This window comes from Hipposideros armiger, unplaced genomic scaffold, assembly GCF_001890085.2.
Source record: "Hipposideros armiger isolate ML-2016 unplaced genomic scaffold, ASM189008v1 scaffold_73, whole genome shotgun sequence".
Taxonomy (NCBI): domain Eukaryota; kingdom Metazoa; phylum Chordata; class Mammalia; order Chiroptera; family Hipposideridae; genus Hipposideros; species Hipposideros armiger.
This window is the reverse complement of record NW_017731423.1, coordinates 4,349,012-4,361,834: the sequence shown is the minus strand read 5'-3', so window position 1 is coordinate 4,361,834 and position 12,823 is coordinate 4,349,012. Positions and strand designations below refer to the sequence as shown.

At 37.1% G+C, this 12,823-nt stretch overlaps 1 protein-coding gene and 1 long non-coding RNA gene across 11 annotated transcripts in view; one reads left to right on the top strand and one right to left on the bottom strand.

The window, feature by feature from the left end:
- The window catches only part of LOC109382971 (uncharacterized), a 64,043-nt gene extending 56,441 nt beyond the window's left edge, over positions 1 to 7,602 (top strand). The window contains exon 3 of the long non-coding RNA XR_002124024.1: positions 7,275 to 7,602. This is a non-coding gene — a long non-coding RNA (uncharacterized LOC109382971). The remainder of the gene's footprint in view (positions 1 to 7,274) is intronic.
- The window catches only part of UNC5D (unc-5 netrin receptor D), a 561,851-nt gene that overhangs the window by 158,660 nt on the left and 390,368 nt on the right, over positions 1 to 12,823 (bottom strand). The gene's annotated exons all lie outside the window — the stretch shown is intronic.

The following is a 12,823-nucleotide window of genomic DNA, read 5'->3' as shown; positions in this document are numbered from 1 at the left end:
GAAGTTCAAAGGTGACTGTCTGTGATCTGACTTAAGGATAGGGAGAAAGGAGAACAAGGAAAGATAGAAAGTCATGTATATTCAAGAGGGGAAATCCTGTAGAGTGTTTAACTCTTAATGCTTTTCCCTTAGATGATGAGGGAAACCATATTTAATGTACTGAATTCAATTTTTTGCTTTCTATGCTAGAATTCCCTTTTCATTAACCTTCAACTTCCCAGTAATAGCTGATAAACTTTATAGCCTTGTCTGGTTATACTGGGAAGAATAAAAGTTGGGGACAATGAAGTGAAGTATGTCCTGCTAAACACAGGACATCGAACTTGACTGTACTGCAGCAGTTTCAAGAGGAGTCCAGAAGCGAAGCAAACAGTGGTCTGTGCTGGAGAAGGGAGCAGTGACCAGCAGCTCCATGTCGGCGGAGGCAGATGGCTCAGGAGTAGATATGAGACAGGTTCTGTCTCTCCCAAATAAAGAGGAAGAAGGTGATTTGATGGAGGAGGTTGATGCGTGGATCACATAACTTGAAAACTGTCACATGTTTTGTTTTTTTTTTCTGCTGAACATAGAAAGGGTTAATATCAACAGTGCCCAAGTTGAGTGTCATTCCCATGCAAATTCAGATGGCATTCTACATAAATACATGAATAACATTGGGCCCAGCTTCTATAAACTATTCAAATTTAGGATATAAAGTTATAGCTAGCAAAATTGGTGAAATTTAGACAAAAGCCTACATATTATAGCTGTTTATTATAATTTGGCTGTTGGTACCTTTTCTTCTTTTGTTTATACCATGTTATTTGGATGGACTGCCCTCACAATAACTTATTTGTCTCTATTTTACTTCCCTCCTCAAAATTTCTAAAACACTCCCTGTCTATACCCCAAACTGTGACTTAGCATAAATTCTATCTCCTTTACTAAATTAGAAACAACTTCTTCTTTTTCTTCTTTTTTGGAAACTTACTGAAGGAATAAAATCTATCTCTGGGGACTCCTGATACCCAACTATGTTTATGATAAAATAGTTATCAAAATGTGACTATGAATAAATGCAGAAATAATCAATGTCATTCTAATAGAGCAGCTGAAGTACAAAAGGGTTTAGAGAACAGTTATAGTGTCCATTATTTCTATGCATGACTCCTTAGATACCTATTAAATACCCTAAAGAAATGGGCACTCGCCCAATATCACTAATTGAGAAGACAACGTGCATGAAATACTTGGTACCTAACCAGGAGATGTTCATCTCAATAAGAGATGATGATATCTTTGGCTAATATCCATGTGATAGTTAGCTACACTCACATAAATATGAAAAAAATTATGGAGAAATGATACCTGGAACATTTTTAGGGTCCATGTGAAACAACTAATAATCCAACAAACTGTAAAAAAAAAAAAGTACTCTTTGAAGCAGCCTGGAAGAAACTGTTGTAATATTATTGCTGTTTTGCTTATTAGGAAAAAAAAAATTGAATAGCTGAATTTCATGAGCAACTGTACTATATATGGCCACTAATTTCTATTCAAAGCCTTAGTACATCCAGTAGTTACATCTGTCTTCCTCTTTGGAAAGTAGAGTTTGTGCATCATTTTCACCACCTTCAATTCATAGGATTTTAGAGGTAGAAGAGACTTAGAATCCATCTGGCTCAATTCCGTCACTTTTGATCTGAGAAATCTGGGGGTAATGTAGTGACACAAGTTACTTGAAATCACACAAGTAACCTCTAATTTGTGGCTAGTGTATTAACTGAAGTTAGCCAGTCACATCATAGAAAGATATATTAAGCTCTGTAACCACCACCACCCCTCAAAAAAAAAGTTTGGAAATGGCAGAGCAGATGTGCAGAGAAATCCTTACTAGTACAGAACAACTAGAAATAATAAGTAACGTATGAAAAAAAACCCCAAATCTCTTTAAAAGCATGGCTAAGGTTGATGATAAAGTAAGATAAACAATTAGAGGCCAGGCATCTCAAGGAATTTTCTGGGTAAGTGAGCCTAGGAACAGGCATTTTCCATTGGTATGCCTTTCAGCTCCCAGGGTAGTGAGTCACACACACAGGACAGGGACAAAACCTGACATCCAAGTAAACTAGGAGGTCTTCTGAGATGCCTGCACAAGGCAGGTATCAACAGAGGGCAACAAATCACAGTATCTGCACTAGAAAAAAACACATTCCACAGAAAACTTTTCTTTTCTTAGAGTTGTTAATAAGTGTAACAGAAAAAGCAAAAGTCTCTCTTTAGTGTTCCTTACCCAAGGTCCACTTTCCAAAGAGGCCACAATAAGAAAAATCTCATGAAAAAACTTAAGTATCAGGTGAGTAGTCTCCTTAAGTACCTAATAACAAGCAAGTAACAAATACTTGCTAGATAAAGACATTCTAAGCATTAGCCACAAGGAATTCCTATAGATAAACTCTAACAAACATGATCTCATCACAAAAACAATATGGAAGGCAGTGTGGAGGCTCCTCAAGAAATTAAGAATAGAATTACCATATGACCCAGCAATCCCTCTCCTGGGTATCTATTCAAAAAATCTGAAAACATTTATCCGTAAAGATATATGTGCTCTGATGTTCATTGCAGCTTTATTTATGGCGGCCAAGACATGGAAACAACCAAAGTGTCCTTCGATAGATGATTGGATAAAGAAGATGTGGTATATATACACAATGGAATACTATTCTGCCATAAGAAAAGATGAAATTTTTAGTGCCATTTGTGACAATGTGGATGGATGTTGAGATTATTATGCTAAGTGAAGTAAGTCAGACAGAAAATGTTGAGAACATATGATTTCACTGATATGTGCTTATAAAACTGAAAGCAACAAAGGAACAAGACAAACAAAGAAACAAAAATTCATAGACACAGACAACAGTTTAGTGGTTACCAGAGGGTGAGGGGGAGTGCGGTGGTAGATGAGGGTAAACGGGATCAAGTATGTGGTGATGTAAGAAGAATTGACTCTGGGTGGTGAACACACAATGTGATATATAGATGATTTATTACAGAACTGTGCACTTGAAACATGTAACTTTGTCACACCAATAAACTTTAATAATAATAAAAAAATCTCTAAAGTACATGAAAAAACAGGTCCTATGAATGAATCTGTAGAAGCAAAAAAACGAAGTCTCAGAGTTGTAAGACTGATGATATATAATTAACACACACAGAATATAAAATAGTCTTGATATATTTGAATAAAATATATGAAGTATAATACATAAAAGTGAGTCTATTAAAATCAATCAAGAAACACTGAAATAGGAACAAACAGAACTTATAGAAATGAAAAGTATTCAAATTTAAAACTCAAGTGAATAAAATTTTACATAGTTGAAGAGAAACTTTGTAAACTGACACATTCATATCAAGAAATTACATGCAAAGTAGTATTGAGAGAGAGGAAAAAGGCATATATGAGCAAGTGGTTAGGAGGCATGGGAAAATGAGATGGTCTAACACTGGTCCATGTGTGGTCCACAGACTAACAGCCTTGGTGTGAACATAGTCTCAAGATCCAATGTAGACCTACCATGTGGTAGAGATTTGTGTAAATAAATAAATAAATAAATAAATAAATAAATAAATAAATAAATAAAAACCAGATGATTTTTTTTTTGGTACATTAAGTTTGAGAAGGATTGGTCTGATATATCTCTAATCTGAGTTCTAACAGAGAACATGTAAAATATTGGACTGGTAATATTAAAAATAGTTGAAAATTTATTAAATTAATAATGACACCAATCCTCAGACTCAAAAAGTTCAGTGGGTCTCAAACAGGCATAAAAAAAATCCTCAGTTATATGGAAAATGAAGAACACCAAAGACAAGAAAACAATCTTAAAAACATTCACTGAAGAAATTCAATTTAGAGTTATAGATCACAAGAATATAGTCTAGCCTAGAGAGAGATTAGTTAGTCCAGATAAAAGCAGATGAGAAGGCTAGAGAAAAGATTTATAGTCACTCAATATCTAATATGCTTAAATGTATACAGAGAAAATTTTCAGACCTGGTAAAAATTTTAGGGGTTGAATAGCCACATAGAAAACTAAGAAAATAAAATTTTAAAAAAAATCTAATAATTACTCTCCAAAGAAAACAAAATATTGTGTAATAAAAGGAATCATGCTATACCTTGCTCATATGTGAATAACTTTTACACAGTCATACAAATATAAATATCATATAATGACATAAAAAGTATAACTGCTGGGAAGAAGGGAGGCTGAAAACTTTGCATTTACATAATGAGGGACAAAAGGGAGGGAAAGAGAAATCCCTTTTTATGAGTAATACAGTAAGTAGAGTCTCAACTTGAGAAATCAAGACAGCAATTGAAACATACATGGAAGTACAAAACAAATTGCTAAAATGATTACCAGGAGTCAACTCTGAGGAGAAATGAATACTCGTAAGTGTCCCTTTTTTAGCAAGCTTTCTTAAGCTAGTTGACTAAACGCAAGCACGTTTAACTTTCATAAAATACTGTTTTACCTCACTAGCAAAATGTTGAAAGTTTGAAAATATAAAGTATTTCTGAGCATGTGGAGACATAAGACCAGTGAGAGTTTACTTTAAAATATAATTTGGCGTTGAATGGCGAAGCTGGACATGCAGAGACTTTCTTATCCAGCTTATGTCCTGAATGTACCCTAGAGAAACTCCCGCACATCTGCACAGGCAACATGTCAAGAGTGGGAATAACAGTATTATTTGCATCTATCCAAAACCTGGATACAATCTAAAGGTTCTTAGTTAGGAGAATGACTACAGGAACTGACATATTCATATAGAAAAACAGTATACAGCAGTGAGTGTAAATGAACTAAAATTAGACACAGCCATTTGGATGAATCTCACTCATATAAAATTTCATGAAATAAGACATAGAAGCATACAGTTTCACTTATACGAAATTCAAAACTAGACAAAACTAAGTAGCATTGTTTAGGGATATATTGCCTCTGTTAAAATAGGAAAACTACATAAAAATAAAGATTAGCCCAAATTTCAAAATAAAAGTGGTCATTTTGGGGAGAGAAAGGGCTTCAAGGAGGGGTGGGTCACTCAGCAGTGTTTTATTTTTGCAAACTGTTTAGTGAGTTTTCTTATTCTTATTTAAACAGAAACTATAAGTTACATATACTTTTCTAGTTCCCATTAAATTAAAGAATAAGCTGATTCTTGCCACGTATCAAGAATTTGACTTCTCAAACAGTCTACTCTCAGCCTCTTGACACCTAACTCCCAGCTCTGTTCTCAACGTGCTCACTCCGCTTTCTCTCCATTTCCTGCTTCCATCATTCCCTTCATCTGTAAACCTTTGATGGTGACTCTTAGCTTCTAATCTTGGGTCCCTCCAGTGATGCTGTTCTTCTTCTTTGCTCCCCATATGTACACACAACCTTCCTACTCTGCCCTGGCCCCTGGGAACTCCTAGTCACATAAACTGTTTCCAGGGGCAATCCCACCTGGATTGACCCAGATTATAAATAGATACCAGAAAAACACCAGTTGTGTGTCTTTATGCCCTATTTAGAGCTGCCCTTTAAACCACATTAACTCTGTTGTGTCAAGCAATGCAACAGGAACCAGACCACCTGGGTATCCCACTATATCTGATAGAAAAGGGACATTCTAGGCCTTTCATTTGGCCATGGATCCAAGCATGGATCAGGCTATGGAAACACAAGACCTTGAAGGTATTTAAAGGAGCAGACTGAAAAAACAAACAAGCCTATTTCTTCATAATTCTCAATGAAAAACATCATGATTTGCAAAGATGCTCTTGATTATTAGTAATGTAAATTGTAGCTTTCTGGCTTCTTTGCTGCAACCTCTGGACCAGTATTGCATTAAAAAAAAAAAAGTACTTTTTTTCTACAGTACCTCCACTTTGTAATCCATGTTAGTGATCATTAAAAGGAGTAAAATGACTCCTGCTCTCAACAATCTATCATATCAGCAAACTGCTTTATCAGGGTTAATGGAGGCTCTGGACCCCCACGGTAAGTTAATATTACCTCAGTGAGGAAGCAATAAGAATAGAAGGGGTAAGAGGCTCACAGAGAGTCAGTGACAGAGCAGACGCTAGAGCCTCAACCATCAGCCACTCTCCATACGAAATTCCTGGAGCTACAGAATCATTTTTTAGATATGTGTCAAGTGGTTGCTTTTCTTAATCTCAGTCTTCATGCTCTGAGTGGAAGATTTGCAACTTCCCTTGCCTATTTATTATAATAGTTCCTCTATACTATTTTGAGAAATCTTCCCCATTCCAGAAATATTCTCTCCCTTGACGATTCTAAAAATCTGATGTACAAATGTGGTTATGGAAATGTGACAAGATTTTTTTCCTTTGTACTAAGAACATAATCTCCAAGACAAGCTCAAACTTAGTATACGACAAAAATACAATATCATTCCCTTTTGATAATTCTTGTTCTTGACATTACACTGTCTCACTAGAGCATATACAGTTTCTGGTACTTTTTATGAACACCCAAATCAGTGTTAGGCATTTTAGATTATAATTTCTTGGCTATAGAGGCAGGAGTTACCTTGTCTAAACAGACTTCCTTGGCATAACAACATGCTAAACTATAATGAACTCCATTTGTCAATGACATAACTTAACAATATTAGACACTGACTTGAATATTGCCAAGAGTTATCATTTTAACACTTCTCCCACTACTGACTTTATTTTTTTAAATGTTTACTTGTGTCAAGCACATTACTATATGTATTTTTTTTTCTTTTTTCAAACTTTATTATTATTCCAGGACCCATCAGCTCCAAGTCAAGTTGTCGTCCTTCAATCTTAGTTGTGGAGGACACAGGCTCAGTTCCAAGTCCAGTTGCCGCTTTCAATCTAGTTCCCACGGAGGTGCGGGCGGGTGCAGTCGAACTGGCAACCTTGTTGTTAAGAGCATGTGCTATAACCAACTGAGTCATCTGGCCGCCCACCCACTATTGACTTTAGAAAGAGCAGGGATCTTTAATTTCTTTAAGGGTTCAGTCCCATGAGGATACTGTGGGAGCAGGTATCCGTGTCCCATTTGATAATGGTGTTAATCATAAGATGAACATTTTGTAGGGTATTGGGTCAGGTTCTAGATTTAGGCCACAGAATTACATAATAATTTTGTACTTTAAAGATGAGATCAAATGATGGAAAAGCACATCCTATAAGAGGAGATAAGTTTTAGTTGTAAGAAATTCTTTCCTTTCTGCAGATGGATACGATGACTCACTGTTGGCAGAAGGGACTCCAAATAGTTCAGGAGGTGTACATGGCACACTTTCAAGTGATGCACGATGTAGGGAGAAGATGACCTCAATAATTTTATTGTAAGAAAAAATGACGTGACTATTGCTGGAACTCTGGATGCGTTTACTATAACTCATGGGAATGACAAGAACAAATTATCTGAGCTGCCTTTGGGAAATGACTTTATGTTGCTAACTTGGGAAATAAAGATGTAGAGAAACACAAAGCCCTGCTTTTTACAATGCGTATGTATGCAAGTTTCTAAAGTCTAGATTAAAAGACAAAAGAAGTCCGTAACCATTGTCTGCACTTATTTCTAGTTTGTCTTCATTTATAATTAACCAGAAAGTGCCTGCACGGTGCCAACAGAGAAGCTGTGGAAAGGACAGCTGTAGATAAGAATGTGGTAATTGTATTTTCATATAATCAACTAAGAGCGTTTGTCTATACAACAGTCATTTCAAAGATTAGGATCTGGACAACAAACATAGAAAACTAATGCTAGAAATGAGTGAACTTCTCCTTGCATATCTTCTATTCTGTAACGGGAAGATTAAGCATGAAAAAGACTGAATACAATAAAGAAAAAAATGTAATACTTGTATAATGCTTGAGGCTCCTAAAGACACATAATTGAATGTATACAAATACACAAGTGTGCATACACGTGTACGCATGCACACACACACACACACACACACACACACACACACACACACACACACTACACAGAGCTGAAAACCAGGATTTTTAGTGATAATGAAGCATCTGGATAAATACACCATGGTCCGAAGAAATAAATTATTTTCTACCTCTGGCTCATGTGGTCTTTATTTTTTATTACAGCAGCAACTTGTATATTTCTGCAGTGTGTTTAAAAGCAATAGAGTCTACATATGATTATGCTTAGAGTTATAGCTAACCAGGAAGGTGCAGATATAAGGCATTTTCTCTTAATGAACAGTTACTTTCGAAGAATACATTTTTTTTGTTTATTTAAAAATGCAGGTGAAGTCAGACAGAAACATCATTAAGATCTGCTAATGAATCATCCTCCTATTTGCACTGGGAATATGTGTTTGAACTCAGTGCTATATCTGTGTTTGAAGAAATACAATTATTGGTTAACAAATGTGTTACATTTAGGTGGTATGGCTCGATGAATGCTAACTACAAGCTGGCATTGGGTCTGTTATGCAAGGAAAATGCAGTACATCAGTGGCAACATTCCATTTTCACCTAAGCAAATACACCTTGATAATGTTATGTTAAATATATTTATCGAGGCAGAGTTCATTTTTTAAAATTTATACTGCTCTTTTTCACTAACATGTTTATTGTAAAAAAATGTAAAAAAAAACAAAGAACAAATAATCATTATCAATGATCCCATCATTCATAATTTTGATGTCTATGTGACCTTTTACTATAATACACAAAGTCATTATATGCACACATGTACCCATAATGGGAGCAGAGGGAGAGGTATACATACATAAAGAAGTATTAGTCTTTAAGTCCTACAATACTGCATTTAATTTCCCCCCCAGTGCATTACCGACAAATATGAATCATAACACACATGTCCATGGTGTTACAGTCCTGAGTATCTCAATGACTGCATTGACGCAGTGTGGGGGTAATAATGTCCACACTAAGGACAGCATCAGGGAAAAACAGAGATGGATAATGGTGAGTTGATTTTAATTGGCTCATGTCCACCTTCCAATGTTCTTCCAATGTTCTCTCTGTGCTTCATTCACCATTTTTCTTGATTCACACTGCTTCTGACATCTCATCCCTTTTGTAAAGAATGTTTTAACCATGTATAAAAAAGTGTAGTGTGTTTCTCTTTTATTTTTCCATATCTAAATAGGAACTTTCCCAACTTCACTTATCCCCTAATTATCTGCCAGTTTTCAGTACAGATTATGTTTCATCTGCCTCTTCTAAACCTAGCATAATACCTGACACATAGTAAGTGCTCAGAAAGTGTTGAATTTGCTAAATTGTATGCTAAGGCCTGCATTATTAAGAACTTTATTTAATTAACGCTACATACTCTGTTTTTTCAGATGTTCTCATGTTATTTATATCATTCCATGGGTCAATAGCTACTGAACTCAACAGAGAGATGATACCATTGGGTTAGCTGGAAATCCTTGGCACAGTCTGTTGAATAAAAAGACATATACCTCCTAAAAACAAATCCCTCAAAACCAAAATGTTTTTAGGGAATTAAAGCCATAAAAGAACACAGACCTCACTCATGTCAAGGACCAGTGGACTAAATACAAAAGGGAGTTGGGTCTAAGTCTTATCATTCTTTGACTTAAATGTCTCATCTATCTTGCTCTTGACCAGCCAGAGTCTAGACGGGCAGAAAAGAGAACAAAAATCTCAATATAATAATATAATTCCTTTGCCTTGTCATTATGGATTTTCTGAAGAACACCTACATCTACTTGAACGTGTTCTAGTTTAAAGACCCTCACATAATGCTACTGCAAAGAAATGAGGCTCCAGGTTCACTGCCCAGGAAAAACACCTCACTCAGATTACATATGCTGAAAAGAAGAGTAAGTCCTAGAAACAATTGATAATTCAATTAAATATATTATATTTATATATATGGAGAAATATTGCAGGTGGGTTTAAGGAGTTTTATGGCTTGCGTGCATTTTTTTCTCCTGTTTCTTTCATTGTTCTGCTAAAGGGTCATCCGGAGGCTTAAAACTGCAAATCCGGCAGCACACATGCATCTTCCTAGCAGTGCACAATGTGCGCCCAATGGAGTCAAAGATTGATTTATTAAAGAGACCAGGCTGCCGCTTCCGCTTCCTCAAAAGCAGCAAATTAAACCCAAATAAGGGGTCCATCACCCATCCAGAGGAAATTCCCCTATGTCGCTAGCTCAGGAAAACTTGTCCAAGGGTTAAAAGATCCTGAAAGAGACATTTATATAAAGACAACAAAATCAGGCTTCTGCAGAAAGAAGGGGTGGAGAGGTGGGCAGTTTACAGTGTGTCTGTGTGAATTCTCAAAATGCCAGAAGTGGGAGGCATTGAACACAGCTAACGGATATTGCAACTCCCCTGTCCAAAAGTCACTCTCTTGATTGCTTGGATTCTTACAGTGCTCAAAACACGTCTGTGGGATGAAGAGAAAAAGACCTTTAGAGTCCCTAGATGTTATATTTCTATCAGCAATTTTGAAAAGAATCAGTCCATGAATGTCACTAGTTACTGCTAAGTCTCGCTGTTTGATACGTGTCCAATGGCAATGCAAATTCCAGGCATAAAATACCTGACTCTTTCATGATTTCACCTCACTGAGATTCAATGCACTGAACAGAAGTGTGGACATGTAAGAAATTAGTGAGAATTTACTTAAAATTTTTTTTTGATGAAATGTTGCACGCGGGTTCAAGGAATCTTCTGGTGTACATGCATTTTTACTGCCTGGTACAAACGGGATTAACTGTAACTCTTTAAGATGATCAGAGAAGAACTTACACAATTAAGGGAGAAAATGCTGAGCCTTCTTGAAATAGAATCGGAGATCCTTTTTATCAATGAGGGCAGAATAGGCTCATAACCTGAGTGAGGGTCATAGCAGGATCGTTCTTAGTGTCACTTAGTTATTTTTCAGTCTGATATAATTAGCCCGGAGGTCTTTAAAAATGCTCAAAATGGTGCTAAGGTTGTGGACCCAAGAACTGAGTGTGATGAGAAACTTTCCACTCTGAGGTCTACAATTAACTTTCCCTCTCAAGGTCTTATAAATATCTGGGGGGATGAAGGGGAAGGAAGATAATTGAATCATCATAAATCAATGTGAGTACAGTGAAGACAAACTTCCTGGTCCTCTGTCGATGGATTACTGACATCAATGGTGTTAATGAGAAATAAATGTTTTCTTTAAAGGCTCAAAATCAAGGCCATGGACATGTCTGCGATAGGCCCAGGGGAAACCCATTCCTTCATTCTCTGTTAATCACTTACCGTATTTGCCGGCGTATAAGACGACTGGGCGTATAAGACGACCCCCTAACATTTCCACTCAAAATACAGAGTTTGTTATATACTCGCCGTATAAGACTACCCCCTCTTCCGCACACCTTCCACACACCAAATAAAAGGTAAAACAATATCAGATTTGATTTGGCCCACTGAAGTGCAAACAAGCGTATTGTATTTCGTGTCACCACATAACCGTTTTGGCGATGTTGAGCCACCATGTCTGCTACATGTTTTTCGAGTTCTGGCCAGTGTGGGGTGCCTCTTCTTAATGCACACTTACCCCTTGGCATACTCTTTAATGCTTTCTCATTTGATTTCCAGTCCCGAACCATCTTTTCTGTTACTCCATATTGTCTTGCAGTAGCACAATTATTATTTTCCTTAGCAAAGTTTATAACTTTCAGTTTAAAATTTGCATCATACTTCTTTCTTTTGGCTGGTGCCATGATAGGGATGATAGGGGTTTGACTGGTCGACATTTTCTATGCTGTACTGTACAATGGTGCAGTATTGTGGTTGGCTGTTGGCTGTATACAAAGCCTGATTTGATTGGTCCCTGCTCCCTGTTTGCCCGCCCTGTCACTGTAGCAGTCTGGTCCACCCTTGCATCAGCATCTCCCTGGGACCTCACTAGTGCGCAAGTGCGAGCTCTTCAACATTCTAACAGGCACCATGATAGCGCAAAATCGCGAATCTTCAATGCATACCATATGTAAAGAAATATACGGTAACCCAAATTTACCACACTCGCAAAATCGCACACAGCCGACCATACACCCAGTATGGTATCGCGATTCGCGATTTTGCGCTATCATACTGGGTGTATGGTCAGCTGTGTGTGATTTTGCGAGTGTGGTAAAATCGCATAACAGCAAAATCGCATAACAGCCGAGCATACACCCAGCAGCGCTGCTGATGCCTGAACGGTATGTGGAATGAAGTGGGCGGGCATCGGGAGGCCACTATGGCACGGGGCAAGCACTATGGGCAGTCTATCTGAAGTGTACCTGGCGTATAAGACGACCCCCCACTTGGAGGCATATTTTTCAGGGCCAAAAAATCGTCTTATACGCCGGCAAATACGGTATATCTCAATCCTTTCTATTCTTACAAAAAAGTGTCAGGAGATCAAAAACCCTGACTCTTATACAAGCGTCAGTTTCAACCCAGACGAGCATAGATTTTTGACTACTTGTTAGCAATTACAAATGCCCATGACACACTACAATTTCTAATTTTGTAAAGGGGCATATATGAAGTTTACATAGTGAAACTGTGGGCAGGAGTGAATCTCTAAACAGTTGACTATTGTTTTCCCTGTTTTCTGCAGATATTATAAGCAAAATGATGGGTCCCATTTGAGGTTGGGGAGTGATGATGGTTTCAGGCTATTAGCCTGATAAGCACAGGGGTTTGTTCATCATATATACATTTTGCTGATACTGCCTAAGTCAAATATTAAAACAACCTGCCTAGATTTCATTCTCTTTTC